The sequence below is a fragment of the Vulpes lagopus genome, chromosome 7 (genome assembly GCF_018345385.1).
Source record: "Vulpes lagopus strain Blue_001 chromosome 7, ASM1834538v1, whole genome shotgun sequence".
NCBI lineage: Eukaryota > Metazoa > Chordata > Mammalia > Carnivora > Canidae > Vulpes > Vulpes lagopus.
The window spans coordinates 21338253-21359660 of record NC_054830.1 but is presented as its reverse complement, the minus strand read 5'-3'; the positions used below and the strand labels follow the sequence as shown (position 1 = coordinate 21359660).

Here is a 21408-nt window from a genome sequence, read left to right as displayed (position 1 = left end):
AAACTACTCACAGACACTAGTAAAGTAGGACGGGAAAGAAAAGATGGTTCCTACTGCTTAGAGATGTGTCTTGCTCTTCTCTACAGTCGTTCCTGGGAGGCAGCAGCTGAGCCAGGCAGAGCTTGAGGGCAGGTCCTCCCGCACCGCGGAGCGAGACCCCTCTGCCTTCCACCTGGTAACTCAACTGCCAGGAATTTGCCCTGAGTGCAGAATTAAAGGACATATTAGCAAACGGTGGTGAAGGACCCAAACACACCGTATCACGAGACTGAATAAATAAACGCACGAGCATACCCGCACATCTTCAGAATGGATCCTGCGAGCGGAAGAAAACGCGAAGGGCTCGTGTAGCAGCAAACGCAAAAGAAAACTGTGTGTGTGGTTGGTTGCAACCATGTAAAGGCACGTACACAGGTGGGAGGTTTTACGGCTTCCCTGGCAGTCATGGATACTTTGTACGTTTTTTTCTTTTCTCTGGTTGTCATGTTGTCTTTTTTAAGTGGTGGCCAAAAAAAAAAAAAAAAAAAAAAAAAAAAATCTGGATTCAAATTCAGCCAGCAGCGCAGCGTAACTCGGGCAAGTTCGCCCGGGGAGCGGGTCGTATTCCCCCGCGCGGTGGTGCTGAGGCCGCCGGGGAGCCGCTGAGCCCGCGCCGGCACCTCGGACCTCGCCTCCCTCGCGAAAGGCAGGAGCCCTCAGCGCCCGGGGCCGGGAGCGCGCGGGCCCTCGCGGGGTCTCCCATCCCGACGGGCGGGGCGGGGGCGTCCCGCGGACCTCCGCGCTCGCAGGGGCGGGGCCGAGCTCCGCGAACCTACAGCGCCCGCAGCCGCCTCGGGGCTTCTGTGCCCGCCCGGGGCCCCGGCGCCGCCGCCCCCGCCCCCGCCCGCCCGGCCCGGCCCGGCCCGGCCCCGCCGCCGTCTGGCGCCCCCTCGCTGCGGCCCCGGGCGGCGGGCGCGCTCGCATTTGCGGGCGCCTCCCGCGGAGGCCGGGCCCCGCGCCGTCCGTTCCCCCGCTCATGCCGCCTTGCCCGGGGCCGTCACGTGCGGACGGCAGCGGCGCGGCTCGCGGGGCCCGGGAGCCAGGACCGGCCGCGGCCGCCCCGAGCCTCGGGGAGCGGGGGGCGGACCGGGTGGGCGCTGGGGCCGCGGGGCGCGCGCGTCTCCCTGGCCGGGCCCGTCCGCGCCGTCGGGGGCCCCGCAGGCGCCGCCGCGTGCCCTGCGCCCCGGCCTCGGGGACTCGGCGGCAAGTCGGGGCTGGGCGCGGGGCGGGGGCGGGGGCGCGGCGGGGGGCGCGGCGGGCGGGCCGGCCGGGGGGCGGGCCGGGGGCACACGCGCGGCGCGAGGGGCGCGGGCTGCCGGGAGAGCGCGGGTGGGGGGGCGCGGGCGCATGCGCGGTGCGCCCGTGCCATATTGGAATGAGTCGGAGCGCGGAGCGCCGCCGCCGCCGCCGCCGCCGCCTCCGCCGGAGCGCGGGTGGAGGGGGGCGGGGAGAGCTGCCGGCCGCCCGCTCCGCGAGCCCAGCAGGAAGGAGGGCGCGCGCGGGCGGGCGCGGGCGGCGCGAGCGGAGAAAGCGCCCGCGCGGGGAAGCGAAAAGAAGGAAAGAAAGAAAGAAAAGGAGCGCGACAAGGGGGAGAGCCGGCGGTCGGGCGGGGGCGCGCGCGAAAACTCCCGGCAGGTAAGAGAGCGGGGCGGCCGGCTGGGCCTTCCCGCGCGCGGCGGCCTGGAGGGGCGGCGGCGGGGGGGCTGCGGCGGGGGGGGGCGCGGTGCCCCTCCCGGGGCGGGACGCGCAACTTTGCGGGCGGGGAGCCGCCGGGGGCCGGGGGCCGGCGGGCGGCGGGCGGCGGGCGGCGGGCGGCGGGCGGCGGGCGCGCGGGCGGAGGCGCCAACGGGCGGCGGCGGCGGCGGCGGCGGCGGCGGCACGTTGGGGCGGGGGCGGGGCGGGGGGAGCGCGGCGCCCGCGCGCGGCCTCGCGCGCCCCCGCGGCCCCGGCCCCGCGCGCCGACCGGCCCGGCTGCAGGAGCGCGCCTGGGCGCCTCGGCGCGGCGGAGAGCGGCCCGGGCGGGCGGGCGGGCGGCGCGGTGCGCGGCGGCCCCGCGGGCGTGAAAGGGAAGTGGCGGGCGGCGGGGCCGGCGGGCGCCCAAGTTCCCCGCCGCGCGCCCCTCCCCGCGCTCCCGCCCGCCGAGCCCCCGCGGACCCGCCCCCCGGGCTCGCTCCGGGGCCCGGGCGCGAACCCGCAGCGGGGGCCGGGGCCGGGCCGGGCCGGGGGCCGCGGTGGGGGGGGCGCGCGCTGCCCGCGCCGCGGTGCGAACTTCGGAGGGCCGAGGTGGCCTCTGCGCCGCGGGCGGAGCGGGGCGCGGGGCGCGGGAGCGGGAGCGGGAGCGGGAGCGGCCGCCGCAACCGGTGGCTCGGGGCCTCCCCGGAGCGGCGCGCCCGCGGGCCGTGGGCTCGCCCGACCGCGGCCGGACCCGCGCGCCCCGAGCCGCGCGCCCCGGAGGGCCGTGGCCGTTTCGATTTCTGTTCCCGAGTCTCGTTTCAAGCCGCGTAGAGGAGGCTGCGGGGAGGGCGAGCAGAGAGCGCGGAGGAGCAAGGCCTGCTCCGCCGGGGAGCACAAACGCCCTGTGAGAACCAGGAATGAATTCCCGCGGAAGGGTGCACGCTAAGTTTCCAGCGGGGCGTCAGGCCGCCGGCCCGGGTCTGGCCCTGAGCACCGCCGCAAGTCCCGTTCCGCGCAGACTTGGCTGGGACGCCGCGGGCACGACCAGGCTTGATATTTAGCGCGAGTGTGTGTGTTGGGGGCTTATTCCCAGCGGGTCACCCAAAGCCCTGCTGCTGGTGAACGGCCCCAAGCGGTGTCTCCACGAGTCTTAACTCAGTGACATAGTTTTGAGAACCAAGTAACCGTCCAAGAGATTTGAAAGGAACTGAGATGCATTTTTGCCTCTCCCCGCAATAGACCTTTTCCTCCTTGGAAGCACGTTTGAGAGATGTCACACCCGGTTGAATCGCAGGACAAATGCCTGCCTGAAAATGTGATTGATCATTTGCCAGCTGTCCTGAGAAGAGGAAAAGGAGCGTGTCTTTGTGCGTGCGCTTTGGGGGCCGTCGGCCTGGTGGTTCGAGGAGCGTGTTAAATCCTTGTCTGCCCCAGGTAGACCGAGAGTTCATATTTGTTTACAGTGTCACAGAAGTAACGGCCTGGTGGAAACGGGAGTGGCTCAAGATCAGGAAACCGTGCTGTTGCTGCTGTTGTCATTGACTAGCTGCCTTATCTCTATATGGTTCTCAGCCTTAAAGATTTGGTTTTCCTTATTTGCAAAATCAGAGAGTGAGTAGTAGATGATCTTTGTGCAGGCTTTCAGATCTCAATTTGCCAACTTTTTAAAATGAGAGATTAAAAAAAAACAAAAAAACAAAAAACAAAACACCACAGTCTGTATTTTGACAGGTTCTACATAAAAGTGTTCACAATAAATATACATCTTTATTAAAATGCATTTGGAAAAATCTTAGTTGCTACGTCTAGTATTTATGTCACTTATTTGAACAAAGGCATTTATGAATGTATTTCAGTGTGTTTTTAAAATCATATATGTATTTTTTGAGGTCTGATTTACAATAAGACCTTAAATGGCTTATATGGCCCAATAACCACACTCAGACCAAGATACAGCATTTTCAGCCTCCCAAAGGGCTCCCTTTACATTTCTCTTGTTCAGTAAACGCCTCTCCCCTCCCCAAGGTGACTTTTGCTTCACAACAGGACCCTTTTGAGGGTGAAGGGCAGTAGTAAGCTGAGAGACAACAGGTGTGTAAACCTGGGGTTATGGTCATTTTTGCCATGACCCTAAATGCTTTTATAACGGTTTTTACTACCTGGAATTCTAAGACTACTTAGCCAGAAGGCCACTTACCCAGCTGAGACTTTGCAGGGCTTTGCAGGTTTGGATCTGTGGTTGTTGGGCATCCTTGTGGTCACAGGCCTAGTATTGATGTGTTACTTCCCATTATTGGAATACTGGTGTATTTCCAGGTAGTAGATTTGGAAAGATGGATCATGAACTTTCCCAACAAGTCAGTGTTTAGGGTTTTAGTAGATGAATCAGTTCCTTAAAGCCTAGAATTTGCTGAGAAAATTGAATGAAAATTGATTTTTTAAAGTTCAGTGAATTAAAGAATGTGGGCATAAAGCTTTAATAACCATTTAAATGACAGCAATTAACTTGATTTATATATGCAGGATATTCGCCTGGTTTATCAAGTCATTAAAGCTCTAGTGATGAAAGCAAAAACAAAAGGTAACTAAAAATTATGTCAGGTGCGATTAATTTTTTTTTTTATTTCAACCTGATTAGGATACCTTTTTATATTAGCCCTCTAAAAAGATTTTTTTTGTTTTTTAATATTCACCACTGAAAGGAAGTACTTGGAACGATTTGCTTATTCTCCCCAAATACCTTTTAATGTATTCCTGTACATTTTCTTGTTTCTGCTCCTAAAGGAGTTAGCAATTGTAAGTGAATTCTTGGTAATTCTTCACAGTGGCCTGTGTTTTTACTGCAAGGACATCTGTGATGTAAAGTTGGGAACTGTCTAAGGCCTGTGGTAGGGATTTATGGGGGCATAGTCCACAAAGTTCAAAGATTTTCCTTTGTGAAATGGATTCTACTGAATAATTCTGTTTTCTATGACTAAGCCAGTCAGTTGACTAGCCAACAATTAAGCTGGATTTGGTTACTGTACTCCAAGATTCACAGCATCATTTGCTAAGACAGTAATCCATCACTTAGTGATGATTGATCCACTGGTTGTGTGTGTGTGTGTGTGTGTGTGTATCTTTTTAGATTTCTTAGTTTTTGCGGTATCAGATATTTAACTTAAAATTTATTGAATTTTGAGAGATGCAACTAAAGGTGCAAGATGAGAAGCAAGATACCTATAAAAAGGCATTTCTTCTTTTGATATTTGTTTCTTTGAAAATTTTGATTTTTCTCTTTAAAAATGCTTTTCCCCTCCATAACCTTGCTGCTTCGGGAGGGTACTTTTGCTTTCTCAGTGGTCACTAGACTGGGCTTAGCTACAGAATGGGGGTGTGGATGCACATTATCATTTGACTCTGAAGTCTAGAACAGGTGAACTGTCCAAACTTCATTGACCTTTTTGTTAAAACTTCATGTTAATGTTTAAAAAGCGACTACAGGGATCCCTGGGTGGCGCAGCGGTTCGGCCCGTGCCTTTGGCCCAGGGCGCGATCCTGGAGACCCGGGATCGAATCCCACATCAGGCTCCCGGTGCATGGAGCCTGCTTCTCCCTCCGCCTGTGTCTCTGGCGCGCTCTCTCTCTCTCTCTGTGACTATCATAAATAAATAAATAAAAAATTTAAAAAAAAAAAAAAAAAAAAAAAAAAGCGACTACAAAGCAGAAAATAGACCATTATGTTAGCAGGTATTTTGAATGCAAAATATATATTTTTTAAAGATTTTATTTATTTATTTATGATAGAGAGAGAGAGAGAGAGAGAGAGAGAGAGAGGCAGAGACACAGGCAGAGGGAGAAGCAGGCTCCATGCAGGGAGCCTCATGCGGAACTCGATTCCGGGACTCCAGGATCACGCCCTGGGCTGAAGGTGGTGCTAAACCGCTGAGCCACCCAGGGATTCCCGCCAAATACTTTTATATTAAAAATTTTCTAATAATTTCCTAAAACTTTACTGTCTGGAATTATTTGGCTGGTAACCAATATTTTGGAATGATTTATTTTTTTTATTTTTATTTTTTTTAAATTTATTTATGATAGTTACACACACACACAGAGAGAGAGAGAGAGAGAGAGGCAGAGACTCAGGCAGAGGGAGAAGCAGGCTCCATGCACCGGGAGCCCGACGTGGGATTCGATCCCGGGTCTCCAGGATCGCGCCCTGGGCCAAAGGGAGGCGCTGAACCGCTGCGCCACCCAGGGATCCCTTTGGAATGATTTAAATGCGAATAAAAAAACATATAATCAGTAAATGGTATGACTTTATTATTACAGGGTAGTTTTCTTTTAGTAATTTTTATTTGTTATCTAACTGGGATGTTTTATAATTGAAATAAATATTTCTTTTTATACGTAGTTGCTAAATTGGATGAAAGTCCCTAAGGATTTTGGTTACTAGGGAGATTTTGAACCATTAGACTTGAGGGAGCAGGATTTCGATGTGACTTTTTTCAAGTGATACTAGCACTATTGGAAAATGATTTAAAATTAAAAGTATGTGATCAGGTTGTTGCAAGTTCATTTTAAAATTTTACAAAAGTGGGAGAGAGGATAAAAACAAAGAAGTATTAAGAGAAAAACTATGACTTCACTGCAGAAGTTTTAACAAGTTTGACTGTAAACCTTTGCCTGTAACTCAGAGGCACCTGAAGATTTGTATATAATTAATTTCTAGTCTCTTATTCAAGAGGATTTTTTTTAAATTTATTTATTTATTTATGATAGTCACACAGAGAGAGAGAGGGGCAGAGACACAGGCAGAGGGAGAAGCAGGCTCCATGCACCGGGAGCCCGACGTGGGATTCGATCCCGGGTCTCCAGGATCGCGCCCTGGGCCAAAGGGAGGCGCTGAACCGCTGCGCCACCCAGGGATCCCTTTGGAATGATTTAAATGCGAATAAAAAAACATATAATCAGTAAATGGTATGACTTTATTATTACAGGGTAGTTTTCTTTTAGTAATTTTTATTTGTTATCTAACTGGGATGTTTTATAATTGAAATAAATATTTCTTTTTATACGTAGTTGCTAAATTGGATGAAAGTCCCTAAGGATTTTGGTTACTAGGGAGATTTTGAACCATTAGACTTGAGGGAGCAGGATTTCGATGTGACTTTTTTCAAGTGATACTAGCACTATTGGAAAATGATTTAAAATTAAAAGTATGTGATCAGGTTGTTGCAAGTTCATTTTAAAATTTTACAAAAGTGGGAGAGAGGATAAAAACAAAGAAGTATTAAGAGAAAAACTATGACTTCACTGCAGAAGTTTTAACAAGTTTGACTGTAAACCTTTGCCTGTAACTCAGAGGCACCTGAAGATTTGTATATAATTAATTTCTAGTCTCTTATTCAAGAGGATTTTTTTTTAATTAATTAATTTATTTATGATAGTCACACAGAGAGAGAGAGGGGCAGAGACACAGGCAGAGGGAGAAGCAGGCTCCATGCACCGGGAGCCCGACGTGGGATTCGATCCCAGGTCTCCAGGATCGCGCCCTGGGCCAAAGGCAGGCGCCAAACCGCTGCGCCACCCAGGGATCCCCAAGAGGATGTTTTTGACTGTATTCGGGTCTCTTAATCTTTAGATGATCACTCAAGGACATAATTACGAAGCAAACATGTAGACTGTATGTTGTGCTAATAGGCACTAAGTTTCAAATTTTGTGGTTTGATAGTTGGTAACTTCAGAGTCAAGCATTTGGCTGTGCAGGTAGAGGCTATGAGGTGGCGTTTCTAATAGGTTACAGTGCTGCATGCAGGTTCCTTTTTGACATTTGCTTAATTTGGAGGAAGGTTAGTTGTTAAACTCATTTGGGGTCAATAGGGCAGTTGAGAGTACCTGTTTGGGAAAGTTGGTTCTGGTCAGAGACAACGTTTGGAGAGGGTCTTAGATGAGAGAGAGGTCGTTTGTCTGCAGTTGGAAGTGCATGACAGTCACATATTTGGAATGACAACATGAGATGAGTGGAGAAATTTAGCAATTATTAAAATGCCTCAAGAGTTTTTCCTGCTGACAATCAATTTGAAGTGTTAACCAACAAGTATTTTGATTTTTTAAAAAAAGATTTAATTTATTCATGAGAAACACACAGAGAGAGGCAGAAACATAGGCAGAGGGAGAAGAAGGCTCCTGTGGGGAGCCAGAGGCATAACTTGATTCCAGGACTCTGGGATCATGGTCTGAGGCAAAGGCAGATGCTCAACCACTGAGCCCCTAACCAGGTGCCCCTAACAAGTATTTTGATTTGAATTCCAAATTGTTGCTATTATTATTATTATTATTATTATTTTTACCCTTAATAGTTTTTAAAAGATATTTGAGGTGGCTGCCACGTAATATCTGCTGAGTGGTAAGGCTACCTGTGAGTTGCTGCTAGTGTTTCACTCTTTTCACATTAATTTGCTGCCCAGGTAGAGTGCTTTTTGGTCTTGGAGTTTTTGCTAGTGTTTTTCTTATGGGTCATTTTCTGTAAAACATGCTTTCTTGGTGTTAAAAAATAGTATATAGTAATTTGGGATCATAATTTTAAGATACATTTGGCTCATTTTTACTGTGTCAAAATACATAATGTTCTTGAAGTGATGAGATGGTGACAAAACAGAATCACCTAGCATGTCACCTGTCTAGAACATGGTAAACAGTGAGGAATATACATAACATAAAATTTCCCATTTTAAAATGTACAATTCAGGGGCATTAAATACATTCACAGTGTTGTGCAATTGTCACTGCTATCTATTGCCAGAACATTTTGATCTTCCCAGACTGAAATTCGGAGCCCACTGAGAGTAACTCCCCATTTCCCTCTTCCTGCCAGCCCCTGGCAGACACCATTGTACTTTCTGTCTTATGACTTTGACAACTCTGGCTGCCCCATGTAGGTGGAATCATACTGTATTTGTCTTCTTGTGAGTGGCTTGTTTCAGCATAATGTCCTCAAGGCTCAGCCATAGCATAGCATGTGCATCAGAATTTCCTTTTCAGGAAATACATTTTTAAAAAGATTTTGACAGCAGGTAAAGTAGGGGTCACAGAACCCTGTACAGGAGGACTGGTTTATCTCCTTTGGAAGAACTCTGTGGGTTGCCAGTGAAGCTGTGACAACCAGGTGCCTTTTCCTTAGACACAGTCCTGACACACTTGGTTATTGGAACGAACGTAAGAGAGCTGGAGGCAGAATGTGACAACTGGTGGAAGACGGGAAAGTAAAAAGCAAGGGTTGCTCCAGTCTGGGATCTCTTTTGGGTAGGGACAGAGAGCCTTGTATGTCATAAGGTTTCACATCTTTCTGTATAATCGCTGATGTTCTCCATGTTCGTCTGGGTCAAAGCATTTATCCAGAACAGTTTACCAAAAAATTTGTGTGTTCAAAGTTGTACATAAGCCTTTAGCTATCTGAGAGGCAAGATTAGTCAGTGACTCATTCGCCAGCTGTTCCGGTTAGTTGAGGTTTTGCCATATTTAACATCTTATTTCTGTATTAATGGAAAACTTAGTATTTAAAGAGGCTCAATAACCTACATAATAATGATCCTGCATAATTAAAGCTTTATATTTTAAATTTATTCTATTACTTTCACTTTGCATTTGTGTAATGCAGATATCCAGTCACAGAGGGAAAGCAGGTCTGACAAAGCTAAGGATTAGGAGTCAAGTAGTTAGCATTCTCAGAATGGCTAAAGAGGTGTACATGTTTTTGCTTTCATTATTGTTTTAACTCTTTATTTTTTAATGCATATATTAGTATAGTAGACATGGGGGTGAGTTTTCTGAATACTGTTACTGGAGAGGACAGGTATTTTGGGGCACCTCTTGATCACCATTCCCATCACTACCTTCTAGACGAGGCTGCTTTTGACTTTCTTGAAATCCTTGAAAAATTGACAATGTTAGGAAGCCTGATTTTTTTTGTGTGTCTGTGCCTTAACTTCTCAGTTTTTAAATCAGAGTGGTTTAGTTGTTAGTAAGATTTTTCTGAAAGTGTCAGTTTCTTTGGTAAATACTGTCCCAAGGACACTAGTGAGGCACCTCTTTTATTCCATTCTTTCCCTCTTTTGTATCACTGATTCTCCTAAATTGTCAGTTAAGTACCGTGAAAAGTCCAGTTTATATATGAAACAGTTTGTTAATTTTTAAAATAAGCATTGGAGTTTGTAAGTAAACTATTAGATGAGACTTCTTTTCTTTTCCTTTCTTTTCTTTTCTTTTTTTTTTTTCTTTTCTTCCCTCCCTCCTCCCCAGTGAGGGGCTTGAACTCACACCCTTGAGATCAGAGTTGCATGCTCTACTGACTGAGCCAGCCCTCTGCCCCCATACTTTTCTTTCTAAAAAAAATTAGCAGGTGTTCTTTCCAGGAACACCTGGTTTCCTTTTGATTAGTTTTACTTTTTTTTTGAGCAAAATGGGCAGGGGTTGGTGGTCTAGTAACTAAAGCTAGAAATTCGGAAAAACTGGATGTTTTATAGTTGTTGTTATCACTTATTTATCTAAGCCCTTTAAACTCTTAATGTAATTAATGTTTATTATTTTCATTTTGTTTCCCTTTTTTTTTTTTTTAAAGATTTTATTTATTCATAGAGACAGAGAGAGAGGCAGAGACACAGGCAGAGGGAGAAGCAGGCTCCATGCAGAGAGCCTGACGTGGGACTCGATCCAGGGTCTCCAGGATCACGCCCTGGCCTGCAGGCGGCGCTAAACCGCTGCGCCACCCGGGCTACCCCCTCATTTTGTTTCCCTTAAAAATTTTTTTTTAAAGATTCTTATTTATTCATGAGAGAGACACAGAGAGAGGCAGAGACACAGGCAGAGGAAGGAGCATGCTCCCCACAGGAGCCTGATGCTGGACTTGATCCCAGATCCTGGGATCACGCCCTGGGTCAAAAGCAGATGCCCAACCACTGAGCCACTCAGGTGTCCACCCCCAATTTTTTTAAGTAGGCTCCACACCCACTGTGTGTCTTGACGAACTCATGACCAGAAGATCAAGAGTTGCATGCTCTACTGATTGACCCAGTCAGGCACCCCCATTTTGTTTCCTTTTTAAAGCCAGTTTCCCAGTCCTCAATCATTAGTTATATTTGCATTTAAAATATGCATAGTTTATATTATTATTAACACAGGTAACTTTTGTTTTTAAGATTTTTTTATTTATTTGGGAGGGAGAGGGAGAGAGTGAGAGCACATGCCCAAGTGAACACACACAAGCTGGTGCAGGGCAGAGGGAAAGGGAGGAGCAGCCTCCCCGCTGAGCATGGATCCAGAGACTGGGGACTCTATCCCAAGACCCTGGGATCATGACCTGAGAGGAAGGCAGATGCTTAAGTGGCTGAGCCACCCAGGAGCCCTAATACAAGTAACATTTTACACAAATTGGGAAACAGAGCTTCTTCTAGATGTTATTGGAGCCCTGTTTTCCTTAAGGGCAGATAGAGGCTCCAGGGTGAACTGAAAGCAGCTTTAAATGACTGTTGCCAGGCCTTTATTGCCAATAGTAGTTGCAACAAGGGAATGGAGGGGCTGGGCAGGCTCTTCTGGCCTTCCCTTTTAGAGTGGGTGTCCCTTCTCTGCAATGAGTGTTTGAGAGGGGGCGTTGCATGACTTCTGCTGCCAGATCCAGGGCCGTAAGGCATCAGCCCAACCCTTTACACTGATTTTGGCTTCCTATCAACTTACCTAAAAGGAGCTCTTTCCAGAACACCCCTGCTAGTGAAATCTTAGGTTCTGGTGTGGTATTCTTCTATAGTCTCCTCAAGGGCCTTCCATACCCGTCGCTGATGTTGCAGCTCATTGTGATCTCCTTTTTCTCTCAGAGTTCCAGCCCCTTCAGACCTGGACCCATTGTCCAGTCTTTCACTTGCTTCCTAGACCTTCTGCAGCCTCTGCTTTGTAGAGCACCACCCGCAACCAGTCTTAGCCTGTGCTCTCTCTGTTCCTGGACACAGGCTATCCCAAATTCAGAGTCACCTGCTGAGGTGGCCCTGGGTGTGGGTGGCCCCACAGGGTCCTGTCTTGAGGAAGACCCTTTTCTTTTTGCCTTCTGTGACCTTTTCGACCCTCCCTTGTTTCACTGTTTACATCTCTCTCTTGGTGGATTCATCCGCATTTAGACTTCACCTGGCCCTTGTGCCCTCCTTTCTGCTAAGCTTTCCTTCCACATGACCTTTGCTATCTGGACCTCCAGTTTTGATGCCTCACCAGCCCCCCAAAATCCACAGGTCCCAGACAACCCCTCGTTTTATCCCAAAGCTGCTGCTCCTCTGGTAGGCCTGTCTGCCGAGGTCTCTTTCTTTACATTCCTCTTCAGTGTTGGTGTTCGTTTCGTGTTCCCCGGCAGCTCTCCTGGGGAACTCAGAATCTTCTTGGATTTCCAGCCTCTATCTGAAGAATTTTCTTGCAGTTCTGACTCCTTGGCTTTCAAACATTTTTAAAGCCGTGGATCCCTTTGTTCAAATGAAATCTTTCTAGGAAGCCCAATATGTAACAAATAAAACTAGAGGTCTCCTTGGGGAAGGGAGTGAAGGGCCAGCCTCCCAGCGCTGCCCAACTCCTCCTCCTTGAGGCAGATTTGGCATCTGGCCCCTGGACTCTGTACATGGAGCTCCTGGAGTTACTGCCAGTACTGTCCTGAGGGCACTCTGTGTATTTGAAAATCACTTTATCTGTTTTGCACCCTGCCTCTTTCCCATTGGTTTTCCTTTGGAAATGTTTAATTGTGACTGATAAACATAAAATTAGTGCCAGTGATGAATCTTGCCAAGGAAAAGGAAAGCCACTTTGGAAAGTGAAACTGGATTAAAAAGCCAGTTCCATTAAATGCTGAAACCTTCAGAAATGCCCAAGGGCTCCTTTCAAAATTTACGTCTCTTCTGACTATACTTTTCTGTCTTTAAAGCTGCATTTCTAGAACATGAACATTCAAGATAAGCTTAGTTTAATTTTACATTTTTGTTTTGTCCCTTTACTAATGTAGGTTTATTCAACCTATAATGTAACTAAAACATTAAATACTTGCAGAGAAAAATATAAACCTCGTTCTCTTGATTCCAAGTGGTCCCTCCCCCCCCATTTCTTCCCCGTTCTCCAGTCCATCTGACACACTGTGGCCAGATAGAGCTTTCCAAACAAACCTGATTGTATCATGTAAAACTCCCTTTGCCAGGAGGGTGAAGGGCTCAGAATCCTGAAAGAGCTTTCCTTCAGTGACCTGTCCCACTCATCTCCCTCTCTCTCACGTGCTTTCCTCACCAGTTACACCAGGACCCTGCTCTTCTGCATATCCTTTTCTGTGGAGGTCCCTTTGTCTAGAGTGTCCTTCCATAAACAGCACTTCCAAAATGTCAATCTTGCATGTACCACTTTCACACTTTTTGCCATATTTGATCATCATACTCCTTTTAATATTTAATAAATTGACTTTTAAAAATTAGGCTTTTTAAAACATTTTTATTTATTTATGATAGTCACACACAGAGAGAGAGAGAGAGAGAGAGGCAGAGACACAGGCAGAGGGAGAAGCAGGCTCCATGCACCGGGAGCCCGACGTGGGATTCGATCCCGGGTCTCCAGGATCGCGCCCTGGGCCAAAGGCAGGCGCCAAACCGCTGTGCCACCCAGGGATCCCTAAAAATTAGGCTTTTTTTAAAAAGGATTTTACAAAAAAAAAAAAAAAAGGATTTTACTTACTTGAGAGAGTGTGCACCTGAGTGGGGGGCAAAGGGAGAGGGAGAAGCAGACTCCCTACTGAGCAGGGAGCCTAATGTGGGGGCTCTATTCCAGGACTCTAAGATCAAGACCTGAGCCAAAGGCAGATGTTTAACTGACTGAGCCACTTATGTGCCCCCTAAAAATTGGACTTTTAATTTAAGTTTTATAAAGTATTATTACGTTTAGAAATGAAAAATAATGAAATACAAATAATAGTAAATCTAATCAGTTTGTTGGGACAATTCCTTCAGTAAGGTTCTCAACAAAGCCCCTTCTTTGTACTTAAAATTTTAAAACTATGTACCTGATGATAGATGATATTAAAGAGATGTTGAATTTTTTTTTTAAGGTGTGCTAATGGTGTTGTGATTATATAAGAGAATGTCCTTATTCCTAGGGGACAGCAGCTGAAGAGTTTAGAGGTAAGATGTCATGTCTCTAACACTTCCAAATAGCTCAGGAAGTATATGTATATGTTCATGTATATACACACATAAAGCTAACTGGGAAATTGTTAATCAGTTTTTTTTTTTAAAGATTTTATTTATTTATTCATGAGGGACACAGAGAGAGAGAGAGAGGCAGAGACAGGTGGAGGGAGAAGCAGGCTCCACGCAGGGAGCCCGACACAGGACTCCATCCTGGGTCTCCAGGATCACGCCCTGGGCTGGCACTAAACTGCTGAGCCACTGGGGCTGCCCTGTTAATCAGTTTTTTTTTTTTTTTTTTATGATAGTCACAGAGAGAGAGAGAGAGGCAGAGACACAGGCGGAGGGAGAAGCAGGCTCCATGCACCGGGAGCCTGATGTGGGATTCGATCCCGGGTCTCCAGGATCGCGCCCTGAGCCAAAGGCAGGCGCCAAACCGCTGCGCCACCCAGGGATCCCTGTTAATCAGTTTTTAATCTAAGTGGAGAGTATTTGGAATTTTTCCTACATCTCTGTTTGAAAACTTTGATGAAAGCCTATTTTTTTGGTGGGAGAAGGGGGCTCATAAAAATGGCTGTGTGAAAGTTGGCATTCAAAAAATTTTTATTTATTTATTTATTTATTTAAATTTATGATAGTCACACACACAGAGAGAGAGAGGCAGAGACATAGGCAGAGGGAGAAGCAGGCTCCATGCACCGGGAGCCCAATGTGGGACTCGATCCCGGGTCTCCAGGATCGCGCCTTGGGCCAAAGGCAGGCGCCAAACCGCTGCGCCACCCAGGGATCCCTCAAAAAATTTTTAACCGTAGCTTATTATGGGTAACACACACACACAGAGCATAGGCCCACTTGTTGAAGTGATGTGTAGACTACCACATTTTCAGTGTGGTGAGAACAGCAAATAATTGAAGTTCTTTTAAAAAGATAATTTTTAAATTGAGGTACAGGTGACATACAACATTATATTGGCTTCAGGTGTCTGGCATAATGATTCAGTATTTGTATATATTGGGGGATGGCCACTGCAGTAAGTCTAGTTAACATGTGTCACCACACACAGTTAACAAAGCTTTTTTTTTTCTTGTGATGAGAACTTTAAAAAATCTGCTTTCTTAGCAAATATGCAATACAGTGTTACTAACCGTAGTTGCCGTGCTGTATGTTAACCTCCAGGACTTAATTTGTTTTATAACTGGAAGTTTGTGCTTTTGAAGTTCTTAATAAAATTTTATTTAACCAAAAAAAATTTTTTTTTATTTAACCAATATCTGTGAAGTTGCAGTTGCAAGTTATGTATGTTAGCTTTTCTCTCCCATTCCACCATAAAAATCTTATATGACACACTTTAAAAGAAGAGTCTAAAAAAAAAAAAAAAAAGAGTCTTTGTAGCCCATACGTCTTCTTGTGTCCCACCAGTGTGGTGTGGGTATTGCACAGAGAGGAGTGCACTCAGGAAATCTCTGCTTGCCCTTTGTAGGGCTCTGACTCTGCTCTTGTGTGAGGTCTTCCTTCCTGGACTCCTCCAGGACAGATAACTACCCTTGGCCCTGGGTGCTCAAGGAATTCTACATATTCCACTCTTACAAAGATTACAGTTGTAATTATTCAGTGTTTCTCACCTTTACCAGAATTTGAGCTCAAGGTCAGGGACCCTGTGTACAGTACCCTGCACACAACCTAGCAGAGAGTAAAGCGTAGATAAACTATAGCTGATGAAGGCACAGAAGCAATATTGCAGCATTACCATTTATGACATTCTTTCTTCTTGAAGATGTGTTCTAAACAAGAAGCTATTATGTTTAATTAGATTCCCTCTTGTCACTCCCAGGCTTGGAGCCTGCCAGTGACTTTCCATAGTCTTTAGAATAAAATCCAAACTCCTTTTGTGGCCTATAATGCCCTTTGTGATTTGTCCCCTGTCCATTTCTCCCACTTTTCCACCACTTCCCCACAGTACAACCACATGTGTTTTCTGTCCCTCCAAGCATAACAAGTTAGTTCCTTACCCCCCACTCCAGGCACTACTTTCTCATTACTGTTTGGTTTTCTTTATGGCACTTATCACTATATGAAATTATCTTATTTTCAGCTCATTTTAAGATTTAAATTAAAAATTTTAATTTATTATATATACTTTGAAGCCACATTGTAGAGAATATTAAAATCGACTCCAAGGATGTTTTTCCTTATTGTTCCTTGTGAGAGAACTAGAGTGCCCTGATGCATTGTTCTTGTGTTTACTCTTGTAAATTTCATGAAGACAGGAACTAGGTCTTTTTTTTTTTTGAAATTAAAGTTTTAATTTTAATTCCAGTGTAGTTAACAGTCTTATATTTATTAGTTTCAGGTATACAATATAGTGATTCAACTCTTCATACATCACCTGGTGCTCATCATGACACATGCACTCCTTAATCCCCATCACCTATTTTACCCATCCCGTCACCCAATTCCCCTCTGGTGACCATGAGTTCTTAATAGTTAAGAGGCTTTCTTTTTTTTTTTTTGTTTTTTTGTTAAGAGGCTTTCTTGGTGTGCTTTTCTCTCTCTCTCTTTCTCCTTTGCTTGTTTGCTTCTTAATTTCCACATATTAGTGAAATCATACGGTATTTGTCTTTCTCTGACTGGCTTATTTAACTTAGCATAATTATTCTCTAACTCCATCCATATTGTTGGAAATGGCAAGATTTCCTTATTTTTATGGCTGAATAATATTCCACTGTGTATGTGTGTACACGCACACACACACACTACATCTTCTTTACCCATTCATCTGTCAATGTACACTTGAGCTGCTTCCATAATTTGGTTATTGTAAATAATGCTGCAATAAACATAGGGATGCATCTATCAATTTCAATTAATTAATACCACAGTACAATTGCTGGATCATAGGGTAGTTCTATTTTTTTATTTAGCATTTTATTTGTTTATTCGTGAGAGACACGGAGAGAGGCAGAGACACAGGCAGAGGGAGAAGCAGGCTCCATGCAGGGAGCCTGAGGCAGGACTCGATCCCGGGTCTTCAGGATCAGGCCCTGGGCTGAAGGTGGCGCTAAACCGCTGAGCCACCTGGGCTGCCTGGTAGTTCTATTTTTAACATTTTGAGAAACTTCCATGCCTGTCTTCCACAGTGGCTATACCAATTGGCATTCCTACCAGCAGTGCATGAGGGAGGACTGGGTCTGTCTTAATCAGGATGGCATGCCTGATACTTGAGAACAGTGAATGACAAATATTTTTTTTTTAAAGATTTTATTTATTCATGAAAGAGAGAGAGGCAGAGACACAGGCATAGGGAGAAGCAGGCTCCCCCTGGTGTGGGATTCGATCCCGGAACTCCAGGACCACACCCTGAGCTGAAGGCAGACACTCAACCGTTGAGCCACTCAGGCGTCCCCAAATATGTATATGTTAAATGGAGGTATGAATAAACCAAATTGTCAGTGATCTAAGAAGTATTTTTTCTTTTTTTAATTTTAAAATATATATATATATATTTAAAGACTCTTTGTATTCATTTGAGGTAGAGCATGAGGGGTCCGGGGAGAGGCAGAGGAAATGGGAGAAGCAGACTTCCCACTGAGCGGGGAACCTGATGTGAGGCCTGAACCCAGGACCTGAAGATCATAACCTGAGCCGAAGGCAGACATTTAATCATCTGAGCCCCAGGCACCCCAGGATTTTTTTTTTTCTAAGCCTGGAGATTTTTGTACAGTGTTACAATTTTAGTTCTGGATGTTCAGAAATTTTTTTTATGAGAAATCAGTATTTTATCATATTTTGCTGCTTAGAGTATCTGTTTTAGGTAATATTTTAGGTTAGCAAAATTTCATTTTCATTAGCATATTATATCATTTTTTCGAAGACACTTGCACATCTATAGATCTTTAAGAGATTTATTTCCGTTAGTAAAAATCCAATTGAAGGGCATTAGCTCCAGTCATTTTCTTTACTTTTCATGGTGGTAGTTGCAGAGTACTGTCAGCAGTCTGGTTCTGTGTGGGTGTAGGGTGGGGCAATGCCACTTGCAACTTCATTTGCCCAGGTGTGACTGAGGTGAGCCTGTTACTCGCAGGTGCATGAATCAGAGCTTCAGAATCAGATCCAGTGATCTATTGTTAATTGAATCAGTGTTCTGGGGTCCCTGAGACCAGGGGAGGCATCTATAGAGGTGGAAAGAAGATTGGACACACTTACTTAGGCTTTCCCTGCCTAGTCCTGTTTAGAAATGGAGAAGTCTTGGAAATTTTGAAACTATGGGGGGAAACCCTCTCGTTTATTACTGAAGTGACCTTTGGCTGGGGAGGGTTTAGGAAATTTGGACTCTTGAGTAATTCTAAAGTTCTTTGTTAGTTCAGAGACAAGAACATCTTATGTGAAAATGTTTCCTCATAAAATATGATTTTTTTTTTAAGATTTTATTTATGTATTCATAGGAGACACAGAGAGAGAGGCAGAGACACAGGCAGAGAGAGAAGCAGGCTCCATGCAGGGAGCCCGACGTGGGACTCGATCCCAGGTCTCCAGGATCACGCCCTGGGCTGCAGGTGGTGCTAAACTGCTGTGCCACCGGGGCTGCCCCATAAAATATGATTAGAACACAGTATTAACATATGAAATGTAACTGAACTTTAGTTATAGATTTATTAATATATTTGAATCATTTAAACTTTGGTTACAACAAAGGCAGACATTTAAGAGATTTTTGCATCTTGGTTCAAGAAGCAAGTGTAATTTATTTTTTTAGCATTATGGCACAAAATGGAAAGTTACTGTGGTGTTGGAGGAGGGTAGAGTGGACTGCTTTATATTCAGCCTTGTTTAAATAAATTCAAATATTTGCCACAAAGAATTTAGAGATAGATAAGAAAGGTAAGATTGCGTTTATTATTTTATTTTATTTATTTATTTATTTTTAAATTTTTACTTATTTATGATAGTCACACACAGATAGAGAGAGAGAGGCAGAGACATAGGCAGAGGGAGAAGCAGGCTCCATGCACCGGGAGCCCGATGTGGGATTCGATCCCGGGTCTCCAGGATCGTGCCCTGGGCCAAAGGCAGGCGCCAAACCACTGCGCCACCCAGGGATCCCCGTTTATTATTTTTTATTTTTATTATTTTATTTTATTTTTTTTAAAGATTTTATTTATTTATTTATGAGAGACAGAGAAAGAGAGGCAGAGACACAGGCAGAGGGAGAAGCAGGCTTCATGCAGGGAGCCCGATGTGGGACTCGATCCCAGGTCTCCAGGATCAGGCCCCGGGCTGAAGGCAGCACTAAACCGCTGACCCACTGGGCTGCCCTGTAAGATTGCATTTAATAGGCAACACTTTTTCTTCCATTGCTTTAATTTTATCATAATCACAGACTTAAGTACTTCTTCATTTTTTTAACAGAGTTACGTGTACATAGTAAAATGTTTTCTTTTTTTTTTTTTTTTTAAAGATTTTATTTATTTATTCATGTGTGGGGGAGATGTGGGATTTGATCCTGGGTCTCCAGGATCACGCCCTGGGCTGAAGGCAGGCACTTAACTGCTGAGCCACCCAGGGATCCCAGTAAAATGTTTTCAAATTGTGAAAAAGAGTATACTCCTTTACTGAGACTCCCAGTCCCTCAGCCCCTTCTGTAGGTCACTATTACTGCTCATTTCTTTTTTTTTTCCCCAGAAAAATTCTACTTGTATTAAAACATATTTGCCACCCACTTAAAACAAATTGGTAGTACTCTTTTCATTTAAAATACCTTAGATATATCCAAGTACACAAAGCTCGGCCTCCTTTTTTTCAGTGATTGCCTAGTAGTCTGTTACATGGATGCACCTTTTTCTTTCTTTTTTTAAAGTAGGCTGGGGCTTGAACTTACAACTCTGAGATCAAGAGTTGCGTGCTCTACCTTAGTAGGTAGGTGCCAAATGTCTCCAGGATGCTACCTTAATTTATTCAGTCAATTTCCCGTTGGTATGCATTTTGAGTTATTTCCAGTTTTTTAATGCTACGAACAATATCATGGACTGATGATAACTGAGTGTGCTTGGATTAAGACAAGCTTTCTAATACTTTTTTTTTTTTTCTGAGTTAGTGTTTTTGTAGAGACCTTTCTCCAACCTCCACCTGACCCCCTGTGTGTAAAGAGAGGAAGTGGGTGCAGTGGAGTTAGGGGAGTCAGAGAGTCTCGCAGGGGCCTTCTGCCTGCCCCGCCATTCTCTCCACTTCCCCTGCAGGCAAAGTTCCTGAAGCATCTGCAGATGCACCTAGACTACTGAGGTGTTGGACCAGACCTTTAAAACCCAAGCCCTGAGTGCATGCTGCTTGTTACAGATTAAGATAATTTATTTTGTATTTTGGTTTTGAGAAAACTGCAGCACCATGGGTGGGCTAACAGATTATATCACTTTCAAAAATTTTTTTTTCTTTTGATTGTTTGGCAGATATATAGCTAGATTAAAAAATAAAAACCAGTTGCTTTTTATTTGAGCTACTTGGTAAGGAATTTTAAACATGATGCTGTGGTTCCAGTGCAGTGATTTCTGAAGAAACTGAATTTGGAATTTTGATGCATTCTGTAGTTGAACCCCATGGTGTTAATATATCTCAGTGGTGCAAGTTCTTAGTCATTACCCTTTATTGGAAGAACTTGAGAACCCTACTCAGACCATATATTCATATCCCCATCAGTATCTCCTCTGTGTACTACTGTCACTTCTAAAATGCTTTCCTCAGAATGTGTGGCAGTTCCTGAGGGTGTATTTTTCTTTGTGGTCGTATATTCCTAACCAGTAGCCGATGCTGCGTCCTCAGAGGACATGCACACTGAGCCAGAGGTGGGTCTGGGAACAGCAGTGCTCTGCCCCAGAGGGGCATGTAACCATTGATGGTGCTGGTGGGTCTTCCTGAGCCACGTGTATTTGCTCTGCTCTTGCTGCCTTTCTGCTATGTATTTTGTATTCTAGGGAGTAGTTTTGACCGATGAAAGCAGGCCAAAGGATGTGACTTGTAGACTTGGGCTTGTGGCAAAGAGAGTGTCACACAGTATTACACACTATGTCAGAAAGCAAGTTTTAAGGTTTGATAAGGTGCATTAAAGAAGGGATATAAGAACAAGTATAGAAGTCAGCAGGCAGTTAGGATTAGCCAGATTCTTTTTCTTGTGAAACAGTTACAAGACCACAGGATAGCCTGGCAAGTTGGACCATCCAATGTTTAAAGAACAGGTGGAAGAAGCAGTGGCTTGGAGGCATGTTTTAACATTAGGAACCTGAAGTGCACGCGGTTTGCCTGTGGATGCTGCCTGATACGTTTATAGAGGGACTCTGCTCTAATGACCTCTCAGGTTCTTCCAGTCATTTTTGTTGAGAAAGGTGCTCCTGATTGGCTAGTGTGCACACTAGGACTAATCAGAGGAACTGACTTGAAGCGGTTGATAGGCATTGGATTGCTTTCCCTTGTCTTCATAGGGTAGCAGTACCCTTCCCTGGTGGCAGTAGTGTTATTGCTGCATTAGAAAGTTGTA

At 45.5% G+C, this 21408-nt stretch overlaps 1 protein-coding gene across 6 annotated transcripts in view; it reads left to right on the top strand.

Annotated features, from left to right (window-relative positions):
• Positions 1 to 1431: 1431 nt before the first annotated feature.
• Positions 1432 to 21408, top strand: part of SFMBT1 (Scm like with four mbt domains 1) — a 125110-nt gene continuing 105133 nt past the window's right edge. For 3 of the 6 annotated variants that reach the window (XR_005988872.1, XR_005988871.1, XM_041761735.1), the window contains exon 1: positions 2250 to 3147. The gene's annotated coding sequence lies outside the window, so the exon portion shown is untranslated. Of the gene's footprint in view, positions 1675 to 2249; positions 3148 to 21408 lie in introns of those variants that run through there. The other 3 variants (XM_041761738.1, XM_041761736.1, XM_041761741.1) reach the window with 3 other exon arrangements.